A 16,839-nucleotide genomic window follows, 5' to 3' on the forward strand; every position below is an offset into this window, starting at 1 on the left:
TTGAGGATTTTTACATTTTTATTTGGATGATCTATATATTTAGAAATATTTACAATAATATTGCTGTTAAGATATGCATATATGAATAGGAGTGGTGAGTACTTATCTCAGTTCATCAGGATTGTTGATACAAATTATGATCAATGATTAATCTAGATGCATGTAGTAAAATTAGAAAATGCTTCAGGTAGTGAAGTGTGAATTTTACAATGTTAGGAAATGGACAACTTTCCAGAGTTCATAGCACCTGAAATAATTTTCTAGGCTTCAACATATCCCTCTGTTGCTTCACATTCTTACTGGGTTTTTTAAAAAAATATTCTCCTACTAATACATTTCTTACTTTGGTTCTGTTTCTCTATAGGATTACATCAAGTTCTCTCCCATGTTTGTGTGAACTAGAGTATTCTCTCAGGTATATATATGTTCAAGAAATGCTTAGCTACACATTACTTAAGTGTTTAAATGTATGGCAAAATGAAGATTCTTTAAATGCCTAACAGTTGGGAAAAATATATTCAAATAAAAAAATGAATCCACACTAAATAATGAAAGCAACAAAACTTTTGCTTTTATTAAATTACCATAAAAAGTATTTAACTCTCCATAAAATATTTTATTAGGCTGAAATAAGTATCAGCAGAAGCAAATGTAAAAATCATTTCTATTATTAAGGGGGTTCTCTAATTACATGTTGCATTTAAATGCTATTTATTTTTAAGTGCTAATTAGGGAAATTATTAACTTCTGTCCAATTTCTGCAACTTTTTCAGGGTATTGGTTTATCTCTTCTTATATTAAAAATATATACATAGGTTGCCATGTATTTTCTTATCCTCTACTGTCTGCTTTATATCCGGTATCTTCAATTAAAATATTTTCTTTTCTGTTACCACAGTGAATCCTCTAGAGTCTATTGCTGTTTTTATATTGACTAGATGCATACAATCCCTATTGAATTAAAAAGTGGCTAGTCTAACTTAACCCATACCAAAGTCACTTGACCAGATAGAACAATGGATCAAAAGATTTATTCTGATGTGTCCCAGAAAGAACACTTAATCACTGAAAAATATAATTAAGGAAAATCTCAGGATCAGAAAAGATGGTTTTTGTGAATTGGTTTGTAGGATATTTGATTCCATAATGGCCACACTGTAGCTATCTGGTGTTATTTGGGCCCAGCTATCTGGGTTAGATTTCTCAGGCAATACAGTTTTGTCTAATATGTAATTTTATGCATTTCCCTGTCCTTTCCGTTTAAGGAGATGTAAAGCCTTAAAAGAGTAAGTGAATCAGATAGATTTTAGTGCATGGTTGACAACAGTAAGAATCAGTAAGATTAAAGAGTAGGATCATTGGAAAAAACTTGGAGGAAAAAAATGTAGAAAAAAAATGATTTGAGTTACTGGATAACTGATATTTTAGTGGGTCTGAATATTTATGTATTTGTTCTTTCAGAAGGGTCTGTCTCTCCACTAACATAAAATTACTATGAGAATAGAAGCCTGGATATAGGGCTTAGAGAAGAGACTGGCATATGAAGTACTTAACAAATATCATTGTTTTTTTTTTTTAAGATTTTATTTGACAGAGACATACAGCAAGAGTACAGCAAGAGAGGGAACACAAGCTGTGGGAGTGGGAGAGGGAGAAGCAGGCTTCCCACTGAGCAGGGAGCCCGATGCGGGCCTCGATCCCAGGACCCTGGGATCATGACCTGAGCCAAAGGGAGATGCTTAACCGACTGAGCCACCCAGGTTCCCCACAAAAATCATTGTTGAATAAATAAATTGAATAAATAATTGAGTGAGCTCAGGCTCCATGATAGTCAAGTTTTGATGGGCCAGGGGAGAGTAGAAGACAAAGACATATTAAATGGAAACCTAAGAACAGGGAACATCGAACAAGTTTATATATGAAGATAACGGGTGATACAGCACTGTTCAAGCAGGTTTATTGCTTCAAAGGTATAGAGGGAAAAAAGCATTTGGGAAATACACACAAGGTTGGGTAGTGATATCATTGTTGTCTTATTAAACTCAGGTTTCTTTTTTTAAGATTTATTTATTTATTTGAGGGAGAGTGAGCAGACAGAGGGGCAGAGAGACAAGCCGACTCCCTGCTGAGTGGGGAGCCCAACATGGGGCTCCATCCCAGGACCCTGAGATCATGACCTGAACCAAAACCAAGAGTCAGACACTTAACCAAGTGAGCCACTCAGGCATCCCTAAGCTCAGGCTTTCACAGTTTTTGAAAGATGCAAAATAGAGATTGAGATAACTCAACACAGGCATTGACTGTCCTAAGACTCTTCTTCAAATGTTATCAACCCTCCATCTTATCCTTTGTTCTTATTTCTTGAGAATGGAATGGAAAAGGGGGCGGGGGGCTACCCATAATTAAAGAATCCTTTAACAACTTTCTTCAGTGGAAAATAAACTATTTTTCCCCCTAATGGAATATCCAGAGTGAAGAGGGATCTTAGGAACCCAGATGATGAATTCTCTTATGCCTCAACCTAAATAGTATTAATAGAGATTCTAGAAACTTTTTGTTTAGACAATTATTTTTTCTGAAAAAAATTTTTTTGAAAGATTTTATTTATTTATTTGACAGAGAGAGAGAGACAGCGAGAGAGGGAACACAAGCAGGGGGAGTGGGAGAGGGAGAAGCAGGCTTCCTGTGGAGCAGGGAGCCTGACGTGGGGCTCGATCCCAGGACCCTGGGATCATGACCTGAGCCAAAGGCAGATGCTTAACGACTGAGCCATCCAGGCGCCCCTCTGAAAATTTAATTGATAGAGAATTATGGGCCCTTTTTTCAGGATAGTTTTCTGACTTTTTGTTCTTAGACTGCAAATTAGGCTAGTAGTGAGGCTTAGATCAAAGCAAGAGACACTATACATCACAGGCTTTTATTTTGAAATTCAATTTTTTTTGAATGGAGAATTTTAGTCATGAGGAAATATTCTGTTTTCCACCTTTAAACTTGTTCTTTTGGTTAAATGGAAGTAAAGGGGGCTCTACCTGGGACTGCTAAGACCTTAACATCCAAAGAATAGAGGAAAAATAAGATAAATACACCATTATTTGGGCCTTATTCCCTGGATTATTCATACTCCTGGTCCTCCATCCCCAGGTACAGTGGCTGCCTGTTCCCTCATACAATCCAAATTTAATTAACAAAAAAATAAAGAGAAATAGTAATATAGAAGTATTTCAGCACCTGGGTGGCACGGTTGGTTGAGCATTCGACTCTTGCTTTCAGCTCAGGTGGTGATCTCAGGGTTATGGGATAGAGCCCTGCATTGGGCTCCACATGCTCAGCATGGAGTCTGCTGGAGATTCTCTCTTCCTCTCCCAATGCCCCCGCCCCCCGCTCCTACCCCCTGCTCTCTCTTTCTAAAATAAATAGGTCTAAAAAAAAAGAAAAGAAAAAGTGGAGTTCAGTTAAGCCTTGAGTGGAGGTCAAGTAATTCAGAGAAAAAGCCATTGGTAGAAGGCCATGAGACTCACAAGTTCTCTCTTCCCACTCTTCCTTGATGCTCACTGAATAAACACTCATGCTCTTTGTCTCTGCTTAAACATTTCCTCTGTTCATCTGCTTTCTAAATTAATGTATAACTACTATATGCATTCATTTAAAATCATTGAATACACCTGTTCCCCTGAGTTACCACATAGCCATGAATCGCTATCCTTTCTATTCAGTAGCTAGTCCAATACTGCTTAGCGACCCACACTTTAGACCACTTTGCCCCTCATGCTCTGGTTCTACTCAACATCTCTTCCCTTCCCTCCATCACCTTTTCCTCTACTCAGGAAAATATAGCTCATCACTAATTTCTCTGTGTTTTAGAAAAACCTTACCTTCTCTTTTGATTTCTCATTCACTTATAGTCAAATTTGCTTCCCTTTAGAGCTGTTACTCAAAGTAAACACGATTTTCAAAAGTATGTTATTGAATTGGCTTAATGTTTTGGAATCATATAGTACCGTTTTCTACTATTTTTCACTTCAAAGCTCTATTTCTACAAATCATATGATTTGACTATGATTTTGTGGATTTCAAAAAATTGACTCTGAACATCTAACATCATTTATAGCATTGTTTTTATGTGAAAGTGATGTTAGAGTCCTAAATATTTAATTTACAAATTAAGGTTTTGAAGCACAGTCCCACCGAAGCTAGTGCCTGCTTAAATTGCAAATGTGATCTTTAAAACTAGCTGAAAACCAAGAATATTTTTATTTATAAAAGGATTCTTATGGATTTGGAAAACAAATTATTCCAATCATTTTAGGACATGTTATAAAATAAGCTCACCTAAAGATTTCTTTTAGATCCTTGTCTCAGTGAATTCTACCACGTAGGAGGGCAGAATTAATTTTATTGTTCAAACATTATCTATAGTTTTCCTATTGGATCTAATGTTGCTTTCTGCTCTCATCCCATGCGAGTTCTGTCTTTTCATGGCTCAGAAGACAATTCTTTGTCCTTAATTCCCGCTTACGTGTATGCTTACTTTTGAAGTAGGCATATTAAGTTGGCAAACAAGGTATAATTTTTTTGCACTAAAAATAAAAGGATGAGAAAATCCTCTTACTAAAATTAGAAAACATAGAAATGTTCTCATATGAATAACTGGGGAACCCTTAACACAAAAGGTTTTACTTATTTGCACCAGTGAATTATCTTTTGAAAGTTCAGCACCCATGGGACTTGTCTCAATGGAAACCATAACAAAAGTACATGTTGAAATTCCTAAGTGGTGCTTATTAGACATACCTAATGTTGAAAGAATAACTTGTTATTTAGAAAGCTTTGTAAGACTAAAGATTCAAATGAGAAAATAATAATTGTATAAATTATGGATTTAATACCTTTTGCCATTGTACAGATCATTTATTATTTAGCAACTTTGGGAAGATTTTAAATTAATAGATCTTCTTATCCTTGCCATCCTTAATATTAAATTTTTAATTTCAATATATTTAAGGCTCATATTAAAGGGGAAATAAACAGTCTAAAATCTAAAATGTACAGTCTCAGTAAATATAAATATGTAGGAAAAAAATCAAAATTTAATTTCAATATTTTCATTTTCGATATCAATTCTATAGTTTTATCATGCTCTCTTTTCAGCTGTTTCCTTGCTCTCAAACTGTAGTGTAGTGGTTCTTAACCTTTGGAGTTCATTGGAGTCATCTGATATACATTTTTAAAACGTTGGTTCTAGAGCCTGATCCCAAAGATTTTAATTTAAGTAAGTCTGGCATGAAACCCAGAAATAAATGTTTCTGTAGGTTGGCTTCAGGCTATATTTTCAGGTGTTTCTCAAAATATTTGCGGAATAGAAGACAAAATAGTTTATAGATGGCATTAAAAAAATAAAATAGAAATATTTTAAGAATTCTATGGTGAGAACCATACCGCCACAACATCAGCACATGTCCTTCATTATAAAGTTATTGAAATAACATGATACATTTAGCACTGTGACAATTACTTCCTAGGAAACTAAAGTACTTTTGATTCTGGATATTTATACATTTTCAGAACCACTTTAATAGTTCATGTAAAGAAATTATGAGAATTAGTAAAGAAGCATGTTTCAAAAATAAAAGTATGATCCTGCCTTGAGTACCATACTGCATGAGAGAGAGAAGAAACTTGTGGTATTGAAACAGTTCATTCTGAAAAGGGGAAGGACTTGTGATAGTAAATAAATCTGTCCAATAGGCTTGTGTTATGTCATTGCATTTACAAGAGCTGGTTTACTTCTATGTAATTTTAGTATTGGTAACCTACTGTGACCAACTTCCTCAGGAAAATTGAGTAAAAGATGCAAATAGTGAAATAAAGTCCTGAAGACAGAGTCTTAATACTCTAACAACCTTTCTCTTGTACACGATGAGAATAATGCGAAGGCAATTCTTTAGGAATCTAAAACTTCAGTACCATGGGACTCCAATAATGCCTAGTAGGATAATTTAATCACTCCAATTTACTTCATAGAATTGTGTTGATGCCTATGAAAGTGTGTGAGAAATGACTTAGACCAAAGAAACAATTTGATTGGTTAATGAAGAGTCTAAGAATGATAATTGAATTTGATGGAATTCATTAGTTAAGACATTCAAGCATATACTTTACAACCCCAATTACGTCCTGTAACATATGTAATAGTCACAATGTGATATATGTACTTCATTGCTGAATACAGCACATGCGAAAGAGGAAGACATAGTATGGCACAAAGAAACATCAGCCTGAGACAAATCTTGCCTCCACTCTCAGCCCCTTACTCTTGCTGAAGAGTATAATACACAATATTACAAGAGTAATACTCTTGCTGAAATATCATCTGTACAGCAGGGCACAAAACCACAGAGGCAGATGCCACGGCATATTCTTTTAGAATGCAAGGCTGCTCAAGATCATCTACAGATAATGAACCATGACAACTTCAGATTTGATGAAGTACAAAATGAAAGTGAGAGAAAGCACAAATGTTATGTAAGTGGCCAGTGCCCCATCAGGTAAACTAGCACTTCAAGGGCACTAATACTAATTTCAAAAGATGTGAGAAATCCTATTTCCTTTGATATAATAAAACACTTTTTAAGGTAAGAGATACAGTCCTTCAATCTTCTACACAAATGCTGCCCCCCCCACCCCCGCCACATATCATGAGATAGGTATGGGGAGAGGGGGATGCATCAACCATCAAAGTTTCTGTTTTTTCCATATACCTTAATTAGGCAGTTGTAATGCAATGTCGAGGAATGAAGCAATAGGCAAATGAACAGTCTTCCAATCTCAATCCCGGCGTTTGTCCCTCAAGCTCTTGCTGGTTCTCGTTTTCCTGTTTTCCCTTGAGAGAGAAAATAATAGAAATCACCCATGAAAATGCTGGCCTGCCACTCTGCACTTGCCTTTACTACTGATTGGGTATACAGACTTCTGCTTATGTAGCTCATTCATTATTCACGTCCTGCTCTAGCTTCCTCGATTCCTGGTTGTGCTAGGTGCTCCAGGCTAAGAAGCAATAAGTATGAATCATGCTGACCTAAAGATAAATCTAGAAGAATAAATGTTTCAAGAGAGCTAGTTTTTTGCATTTCTTCTGACACATTCTGTTCAGTGGCATCGGTCTATTGAGGAGAAATAGCTTGTGCTGCCACCGAGGAGCCCAGCGGAATTACCAACCGCAGGGAATTATCTCTGAGCAATTCACACTTTGTTTTGCTAACAAGACTCCTTGTTAGGATACTGGAGTGCTATCCTTCTCTGGCAGTGTTCCCCCACCTTTTGGAATTATTGAAAAGCTAACTGAATCTATTTTGATTTGTGAATCTCTTTGTAAGCAACAGCAGCTGCAACAGGGCTAATAAAAAGGAAAGGCCTTGCTATTTACCTAGGAAGGACATTGAAATACTGCACATACAAAAACATCCGGGATGTGGAGGAGCTCAATGAAATATTTTAATAGTTCCTTCCTTGCTTGCTTTGTTCTTTCCTCCCACCCTTTCTCCCTCTTTTCCCCTATTCCTTTCTTTTTGCTTTTCTTCCTTTTACTCTGTTTTAATACACTTCTTTTGCATGTATCTATTCTTTGATATAGAGCAACCTATTACCTTATATTTCAGGTTATTAAATAATGATTTTAGAATATGAGAACTCAAAATACTAGGTGAAGTAGCATAATCCTTTCACATATGTAGAGACACAGGCAGGGAGACTTTGTTATCAGCTGAATCTTCTGGTCCCAATTAAGAATGGAGGCTTTACAGAATCTGGTGGCTCTGATAACCGATCAGACCATTCTGCTCTCTTTACAGTTTGGGTTTCAATTCTCCAGAGGAAGCTAACATGGCAACACCCTGTTGTTTGAGGATTCGAGTTTTCCTACTACAGGATAAATGAATACACAATCCCCTGCAGATTTCATTATATTCAGAATAGAATTTTATTGTTCCTCTGAAGTTATTAAGGGGTCCTATTTACCAACTAATGGACCGGATTGTTCTGGCATAAATCCACATAAGAAAATCTTTTGAGGGCTTATTGGGTTTGAGAAAACCTTAGTCCTTGGTTTCAAGGAATAGATGCTGCATAAGAGAGCATAATTTCCTGAGTGGCTTCTGAGCTCCATCTTTGCCTGGCTGTAATAGACAAGGGAGTGTCTATTCCAGTCCAGGCTCTTTCCAATGTGAGGACTTATTTATTATCTGTGATCTACTCAATGAATATTAATTGAGTATTTATCATGGACCTTATTTTCTTGACCAGGTCTTAGGGATAAGAAGAGAAAAGATAGTTTCTTGTTGAAAGAGAGAGACAGATGTGGAAATAAAATATTACTATATAAATTGATAAGTGCCACAACGGAGATTTAGAATATGCTAGGTGCTGAGGAAGGATTCTTCCCATTCTCAAGGAGAATTCTAATTTTTCATGTCAAAAAAGTAGGAAATATTACCAACACTGTATGTTCCTGCTAATATGTATGTGTGCCCTTCAGAGTATTAGGCATGAGGTGATCAAACAAAAAGTCCTGGAATTATTTTGCGATTTACACAACTGTGGCTTTTCACAGTTGGATATTTTTTTCAACAATAATTCTAAGCAAAAAGTGGCTTTCCCCACCAGAAAGCATTTAAAACCTTTCTCCCATAGCTACAGAGCCCAGAAAGTATCTGATTCCTTACAGAGCATGGCCACCAGAGTAATTTTCTACATGTTGGAGAAAATACATGAGTTAGCAATATACACCCACTCTGGAAGCCAAATAGCAAAGATTAAAAACCATCTGTCATTGAGAGTATGAGCCTGCAAGCAAGCAGTAGACTTCCAGCAGAGTCTAGGGCAGGAACAGTGTGTAACACAGATTTAAAAACACAAGATTCAACTAGAATCATTTGCTTAGTCACATGGTTAAAATGATATTACCAGCTCTCACCAGAACCCACTTTGCCATGTGTTGCATAAAACCATGTGTTGTAAACCTGAAATATTTTTCATGAAAAATCATTCTTTCTTTCACGATTTTTTAAATACTTATTTTGTGTCAGGCAGGGTGCAAGACACTGAAAGTACATTGGCAAGGGAGAGAAGAGGCTGCTTCCAGTGCCCCACCTCCCCTCACTCCATGGAGCTTGCAGGCTAATGAAAGAGATAGATGATAAATACACAAGGTGCATTATGTCATTACATAATAGAAATTGTAATAAGTTCCTAAAAGGACAGGTAAAGATGCTAGGAAAGTGAGAGGAGGGCGCCTCATCCAGAGTTGGCTTCTGTGCAGAAATCACATTTAGAAATTAGTTGGATTGGGAGGTGGGGTGGGTCAAAGGGGTAGATTCAAGGTGGAACAATATGATGTGAAAAAAAATCAATGTGGTTGTAATATAGTGCACATAGAGAAGCATGGAGGGTGTTAATTAAGGCTGGAAGCTGGTATGGAAAGCATGAGAAGCCACTGAAAGATCTAATCCCTTTAGTTACTTTCAAATAATAGAGTAGGGTGATAGGGGGTATGTACCATGATTAAAGGAAATCTAACTATTCTCAGAAGTAAAATTTATCATTTTGATTTAGAAATTAGTTAATTTATTTTCTCTTAAAAATGTGTTTTTTTTATAGTATTTATTACTATACATATATGTTTGTTTGTTTCCTCCTCTTGCTGCCACCACCACCTCATCAAAAATCTCTGGGAGCTATAGTTTTATTTTTTTCCAGTTTGGTTCACTGAGAAGTATCCAGGGCCCAGGGCATCCTTTGGTATGGAGTATAGTATCTTAACAAATATATCTTGAATGTGCAAGTGAATGGATAATTCTGCAGATTGCCTCCCCGATGCTAGCAATCATTTAGTGTTCTTATTTTCCCTAAGTTACTTTCACGTGAGCTCAGTTTTGCACGGTGAAGGGGAACATATCAGAGGAACAAAATGTGCTCCTGGTGATTTATCATTAAAAACAGTCTTTCGAGTTGTTGTAGCTCATGAGAAAAGTATAAATAAAACCCATTTGGGTAAAACAAATGTATGAAAAATAAAAGGTGAGGAGGTTAACCCGAAAGCAAAATGCCTTGTCCTAACGAATGTACATCTCTAAGACTGTAGGTTCAGTCGTTACAGAGTAAGATCCATTTTTCAGGAAATTCTCTGTTTTCATAAAACTATAGATCTTTTAGTTATCAAATTAGAGATGGATGCAGAGTCTCTTATACCCTTTATTTGACAGGAGAACTTACAGGACTATACTGTAAACCAAATGTATATACTTCAAATCTTATAATATTAAAAGATTATATTCTTATGGCACAGATACCAATTTATAAAAGTTCGTAGACAAGTTATGAATTTTAATAGACCGTTTCCACAGAGTGAGAGGTTCCTTAATTTAGCAACTATTTTCTTCTATTGAACATATGTGCTGTAAATTTTACTGGGTTAGATATAAATTGCTTTAATATGCCAAACACCTTAAATAATCTAGAGGAACATGCTTAAGATATGATTTTCCAAGAAAAACTACCAAAGGTTATTTGCTTATGATGCCCTTAATTTTGACTTATGTATGTTCATTTTTTTACAGTGTAATTTTTAAAAGGCTTATTTGAGCATTGCATTAATATAGAAAATTAACCTTATAGTAAAAGACCCAGTGAACCTTGGTAAAGAAAATATAAAAGACTAGTTTATGATGCATCGCTTGGGTTTTTGACCTTATGTATAAGCAGATCACAGATGATATACCAGTAAATTATCCAGGATGCAAACATTTAAAGAATAATTGCAGTCAAATATCCCTTGTGCCAAGATGCTCTATAGAATATTTACATAGAAAAATCTGGTCTGCAACAAGGAAAGGCAAAAAGTGGGGGAGAAAGCAGCAGAGCTAGGCTTTTACTTGCACCATTCAAGTGAAAAATAATTTTTCCCTAGTTAAGACAATGATTTAGGAGAAAATGCTTGCAAATTGTGTTTGAACTATAGAGTACAAGAATACTTTAGGGATTGCCTACTTCTCAGTTTCATGACCTTTTGGTGGGGACTACAGCTCCAAGAATCTGCATACTCCCTGAAATACTATGTAAAATTGTATATATTTATATATTTGTGCATTTTCACCAGATTCTCAAAAGAGCTCAGTAATGCCTCCCTAAAAATATCCAGAAATGGAAATTCACTTGCCCAGGCTTTCACAGCTTATTAGTAGTAGGGTCAAAGCTACCATCCATGTCTTGATTTTCAATCCAGTGAATGAAAACTGCCTTTTTCACTATAGACTTCGTCTTTCTTTGCTATAACACATTGTCCGAGTCAAACCAACATAGTACTTTATTTTCTTGAGGCATACAGTGTTAAAACAGCTTAAAATACTTAGATAAACAAGTGTTTGCTTTATTATTAGAATTAGGATTTTTTTTTGGCAAAAACATCAAGGAGAAACCCTTTTCCCATATTAGTCAATGTGAGATGAAAACCACAAGAAATTTCATCTAATTTTTCTCTTGAATCAATCAGAAAAAGTGAGTTTCAAAAGCCTGGTGCTCTTGTTCAATTTAACACACAAAACAATGCATCTACTTTCATCTTTTTTTTTTTCTAAAGTCTCAACATAGAATACACTGAATTTTGACAATCTGTTTTTGTTCAACTGATTGCCTTCAGTTTCTCAATTCCTTTGTTAGAGGGGACAAGTGAAAATAAATTTACAAAAGAAAAATATATTCAAGTTTGATTTTAAATTATTCAAGAGGTTTGGACTGCTTTATAAGATAACTTTAGTTAAGAAAGAAATTGAGTCTAAAGACCCGCTAAAACTAGCCAATGTGCACAACTACCAGACATCTAACAAAAGCAACACTAGCAACAGTTGACCCCTGCTGGAATATAAATGAACTCTGATCTGAAATGTAGGTAAAAATCAGGAGAACTGATTTAGGAAAAGCATAAAGATCTGGAAAGTATATCTGTATAATTATTAAATGCTGTATATATAGGTGTGTTTATATGTGTATATATACAAAGGCATTATTAAATGCAATATTAAATGCAGTATATATAAGTGTGTTCGTGTGTATATACAAAAATGCATTATTAAATGCAGTATATATAGTTGTGTGTGTGTGTGTGTGTGTGTGTGTGTGTGTATAGAGAGAGAGAGAGAGAAAGAGAGAGGTATATATATGTATTAGTGGTGTGTGTGTATACAAAATGCATTTTAGGAGACTAAAGCCAAAGTAATTAGTTTTACAGCACTAAGACAATAACTTTTACAGCATCAATTTAGCAATAATTCTTGGATTGAATAAGCCAAGAAATTAAAAATGTACTCTGTAGGGGCGCCTGGGTGGCTCAGATGGTTGTGTCTGCCTTCAGCTCAGGTCATGATCTCAGGGTCCGGGGATCGAGCCCCGCATCGGGCTCCCTGTTTGGCAGGGAGCCTGCTTCTCCCTCTCCCTCTACTGTTACCCCAGCTTGTGCTCTCTTGCTCTGTCAAATAAATAAATAAATAAAATCTTTAAAAAATATGTACTCTGCCCAGCAATCAGTTGCTCAAGTTCCAGTAGACTCTCTGATATCTATGAGTGGAGCTGGGGACAAAGAACAAGCAATAATTTGTAGCCACAGTCAGAAATCTAGAGATACAAAATGTAGAACCAGAAGAACATGGATACATTGACATGTTCTTAGATTTTCTTTAGTTGCTTGTTTCAAAAAGTACTAAGAAATTTTTCGATCAAGCATAATTTATTAACACTTACGCTGTTTAATAAACTTATAATAATTTGAAAAAACATTTACATGGTTATATATAACTATATAACTATTACTATTTTACTATAAATTAAATGTAAGAAAAAATGAATGGAATCTTGTATAAAAACTTTTGAGTAATATTTACTGTAAAGGACTGAACTGATCTTTCAAAGACTTATTTTTGGTTGTCATTGTGTCTGTCATCAGACAGACTGAGTTCAAATCCAGGCTGTAGCATTTCCTACCTATATTCTTCAATATATAGGAATAGAATAAGGATGCTTCTATTGAAATAGCTTGTTCATGTAATAGTATCCACAAACTTTTGATTCTAAACTTCATAAATTACCAATTTTTAAATGATATATCTTCTATTTATTGTATACTTGGATATTATTTAAAGTTTTTTTAAAAAGCCCAATTAATGACTGAATCATTTGTTTATAATATAAACGCAAATATGTTTCTAAAATGAAATTTTAGAATGACTAAAGCTAAAAAAAGACTATTCTCATGATCTTTAAAATATGTACATAAAATCAGTAAAATATGTTTACTTTGAAAACTCTTGGAAACTTAGCAAATGCAAAGTAAAAAATGTCAGTAACTACCTAAATTTACTATATTAGAATATATGTGTTTCAGTCTGAAGCTTTGTACTCAATACAGCGTCTTGTACAAAGAGGTAATATCTCTTGGTTGAGAATCTTGGGTAATTACTTTATCTAGAAATGTCTTTGATCTACAAACCTCAGGTTTCTAGCATACAGTTGAAGGCTAGTGGATTGTTTATGAAGTCCTTACTATTCTATGAGGAAGATAATACTGTTATTCCCATTTTATAGATTAGGAAACTCAGGAATAGAATGATATATAACTTGATCAAGGGCCACACTAGTGAGAGGTTGAGCTGAGATTTGATTCCCCAGCTATCATGCTTTTAGGCTAATGCTCAATGACATGACCACTGTGCTATATTTCTCAATGAATGGCCAAAATATAGGAGTACTAGCTAAATTGGCTCATTTTTTATGATTCTGCTGAAATAGTATAGGGTGGGCATTGTATACCTGATGACTTGTTTTAATTTAGGCAGATTTTTGTACTTTGTTTTCCAACTCAAAATGCCCCAAACTAAAACCAACTCCCTCAGCCTTATTTCCCCTCTTTCTCATTTTGTCATGTGTTCATTCATTTATTCACTTAGATTGAGTTTGTTGTTGATTTACAATGGGCTAAACATACAAATACAAATGAAGGTTACTTTTGTCATCAACACTATATGGAGTCATCTTTGCTTCCTTCCCTTTTTCTATAACCAGCCACAAGTCTATCAATTCTTTCTTCTTAATGTCTCCAGTAGCATCTTGACTTTTTCTCTCCATTTCCACCATTAATAGATTGAGACCACCAACTAAGGTCTTTATCACTTTATCACTGGATTACTACAACAACCTCTGGAATAATCTTCTACCTCCAATCTATCTTAAACACCAATATCTGATTAATTTTCCCCAAATACTTGAATATATAACAAGTCCCATTATTAGCAGAGAAGGTACTAGTTTAAAGAACAAGACATTGAGTCTGGGGAAACTTAGAAGTTTTATCCCAGAAAGACAATCTTGAACCCCTGCCAAAGCATTCTTCATAAAGTATTCAGTGAAAATATAAAATTGAAAATGCAAACCTGATGAAATATGTTACTTCCCCATTTAAAATCCTCAAGGCTCACTTTTGCTCTGAGGATATATCTTGATTCCTTATGCTTAGAAGCTCCTTTCCCCATGCGCCAACCTCGTTTCCCCATGCTTCGCTTAGTTTATATGTCATAGTCAAATTGAACTTCTGGAATAAGTCAAACTACTTCCTCTAATTTTCACTGGACTACTTCCTATTCCAATTCCTTACTACATCCTAGATGCCTTTTCCTCACCTCATCCACTGTTCTCTGTCTTCCTCAGTCTGCTGTAGACATATTGGCCATTTCTCTAGCCCAGCAAGCCCTGTTCCTACCCAAGACATTTGCACCTGCTCTTCCCTGTGTGCCTCATAATCTTTCCCTGGATATTTGTATGGCTTATTTCCTCATTTTAGTCTAGTCTCTTATCAGATATTGCCTTGGTAGGAAAGTCTTCTGTTGTCACTGTATCTTTTCCCCATATATTCTTTTTTTTTAAAGCTTTTTTTTTAAGATTTTATTTATTTATTTGAGAGAGAGAGAACGAGAGATAGAGAGCATGAGAGGGAAGAGGGTCAGAGGGAGAAGCAGACTCCCTGCTGAGCAGGGAGCCCGATGTGGGACTCGATCCCGGGACTCCAGGATCATGACCTGAGCCGAAGGCAGTCGCTTAACCAACTGAGCCACCCAGGCGCCCCCCCCATATATTCTTTATAACACTTATTACTACCTGACATTGTATAATTTATTTGTCCATTTGTTTATTTGGTTTCCCCCATGCTACAATGCGTGAAGACAGAAAGTTATGTTATTTATGCCATGATAGCAGCACCTTAGACAGTATCCGGCCCATTTGGGCACTCTACAAACATTTGTTGAATGAATGGTTGGATTTTTCATGTCTCAGCTTTGATATTATGTCTGCTAAAAATATTACTGAATCCTACACTGTCATAGTTCCCGTAAAATTAAAGTGTCCTGGGTTAGGTGTCCTGCTTAATTGTTTGAGTTTACCCTGTACTAAACTTGCCACAGAATGGACAAGTGAGGTTCAGTAACCATTTATTGAAATAATGCATACAGTGAAGATCCTTTTAGATCTATTTCCTTTCAGAATTCAGAGTAAATTAAGAGATCATATGAGTAACTCTTTCCAAACTTGTTATAAATATACATGGAATGCTATGAGAGTCACAGATTAGCTTCTCAATGAAATGAGAGAATATATATCTTCTCAAATTAATTTCCTCCTGTTTTCTTGGGTATTGCCCATAAAATGTTCCCTCTGCATATTTCAGAGATTCCAAGTCTCTTTTTGGGGGGTTGTGGGGAGTATGGATCCTTATGAGAAATTTCTGACTCTTCTAAAAAAATTTTACATGCACCCAATATATTGCTTATACTTTTAAGAGATCTAAACCAAACTGAGCTCCAAAGAGACTCCTATTCTATGGACCTTGGGTTAAGAATCCTACTCATATTCTTTTCTTTTTCTCTTTTCTACCAGTTTACAAACATGTTCAATGTTCTTCATACTAAGCCAAAATATTAATTCCACATCGACTACCCTTTTTAATCATATGCTCAGCTTTCTCTTCTTTACTATAAAGATTTAATAGTGAACTTTTCTGCATTTACTTCCATAAAGCTATTAAATCTTTGGCATTCTGGCTTCCCCATTCATTCTACTAAAGTCATTATGAACCTCCTGACTGTCAAATCCAACATCTAGTTGTCTGTTTTCAATTTCTCCACATCACTGAGATTGTTGAGGACCATTTCTACTATTGTAAAGCTTTGATTCTGTGTCAAACCAAAAGCAAACTTTTTGGTGTTTTTGTAGTTTAGTATTTTATTTAAGTCTGTTTCTGCTTACTCTTCCTTTGTCATATCCATGTCTAATTCCAAGGTTTTATCTTCAGCTCTCCACTGTTTCTGTATTTTTGCATGTACTCCAGTAGTTTCAAAAGTCTGCTTTGCCGACTATTCCTAACATTATATATTTAGCATTGACCTCTCTACTGTACTCTAGACCCAAATTTCCTCCTGATGGCTATCTACTTATAAATGTCTTGCTGGCATATGAAAGCCACAAACCTCAAATGAAATGTTGAGTACTTCCCTCACAGCTTTTTCTTATTTTGTGTTTCCTACCTCAGTATTTGATAAGAAAACTTAAATTTATATTTGACTCCACCTTATTTCTACGCCTACATCTGATTGTCACATATTAATCATTGTTTCCCTGAAATGTCCCTGCTATGCTTTCCCTTCTATTCTATCAGTCCGCTAACTGCTACAGGCCCTTATCATGTTACTGCTTATATGTGCTTTAGCTTCATAACTGATGTCTTCCCTTTAATATCCTGCCACTTCA

The 16,839-nt window shown here is 35.5% G+C and overlaps 1 protein-coding gene across 5 annotated transcripts in view; it reads right to left on the bottom strand.

Moving 5' to 3' along the window:
• Nucleotides 1-16,839, bottom strand: part of SYT1 (synaptotagmin 1) — a 522,143-nt gene that overhangs the window by 394,162 nt on the left and 111,142 nt on the right. For 3 of the 5 annotated variants that reach the window (XM_025881317.2, XM_073900611.1, XM_073900612.1), the window contains exon 2: nucleotides 6,759-6,880. The exons of the other annotated variants lie outside the window; for them this stretch is intronic. The gene's annotated coding sequence lies outside the window, so the exon portion shown is untranslated. The remainder of the gene's footprint in view (nucleotides 1-6,758; nucleotides 6,881-16,839) is intronic. 5 annotated transcript variants of the gene reach the window in all.

The sequence above is a fragment of the Callorhinus ursinus genome, unplaced genomic scaffold, assembly GCF_003265705.2.
Source record: "Callorhinus ursinus isolate GAN/ISIS: 27379988/994484 unplaced genomic scaffold, GSC_fseal_2.0 scaffold14, whole genome shotgun sequence".
NCBI lineage: Eukaryota > Metazoa > Chordata > Mammalia > Carnivora > Otariidae > Callorhinus > Callorhinus ursinus.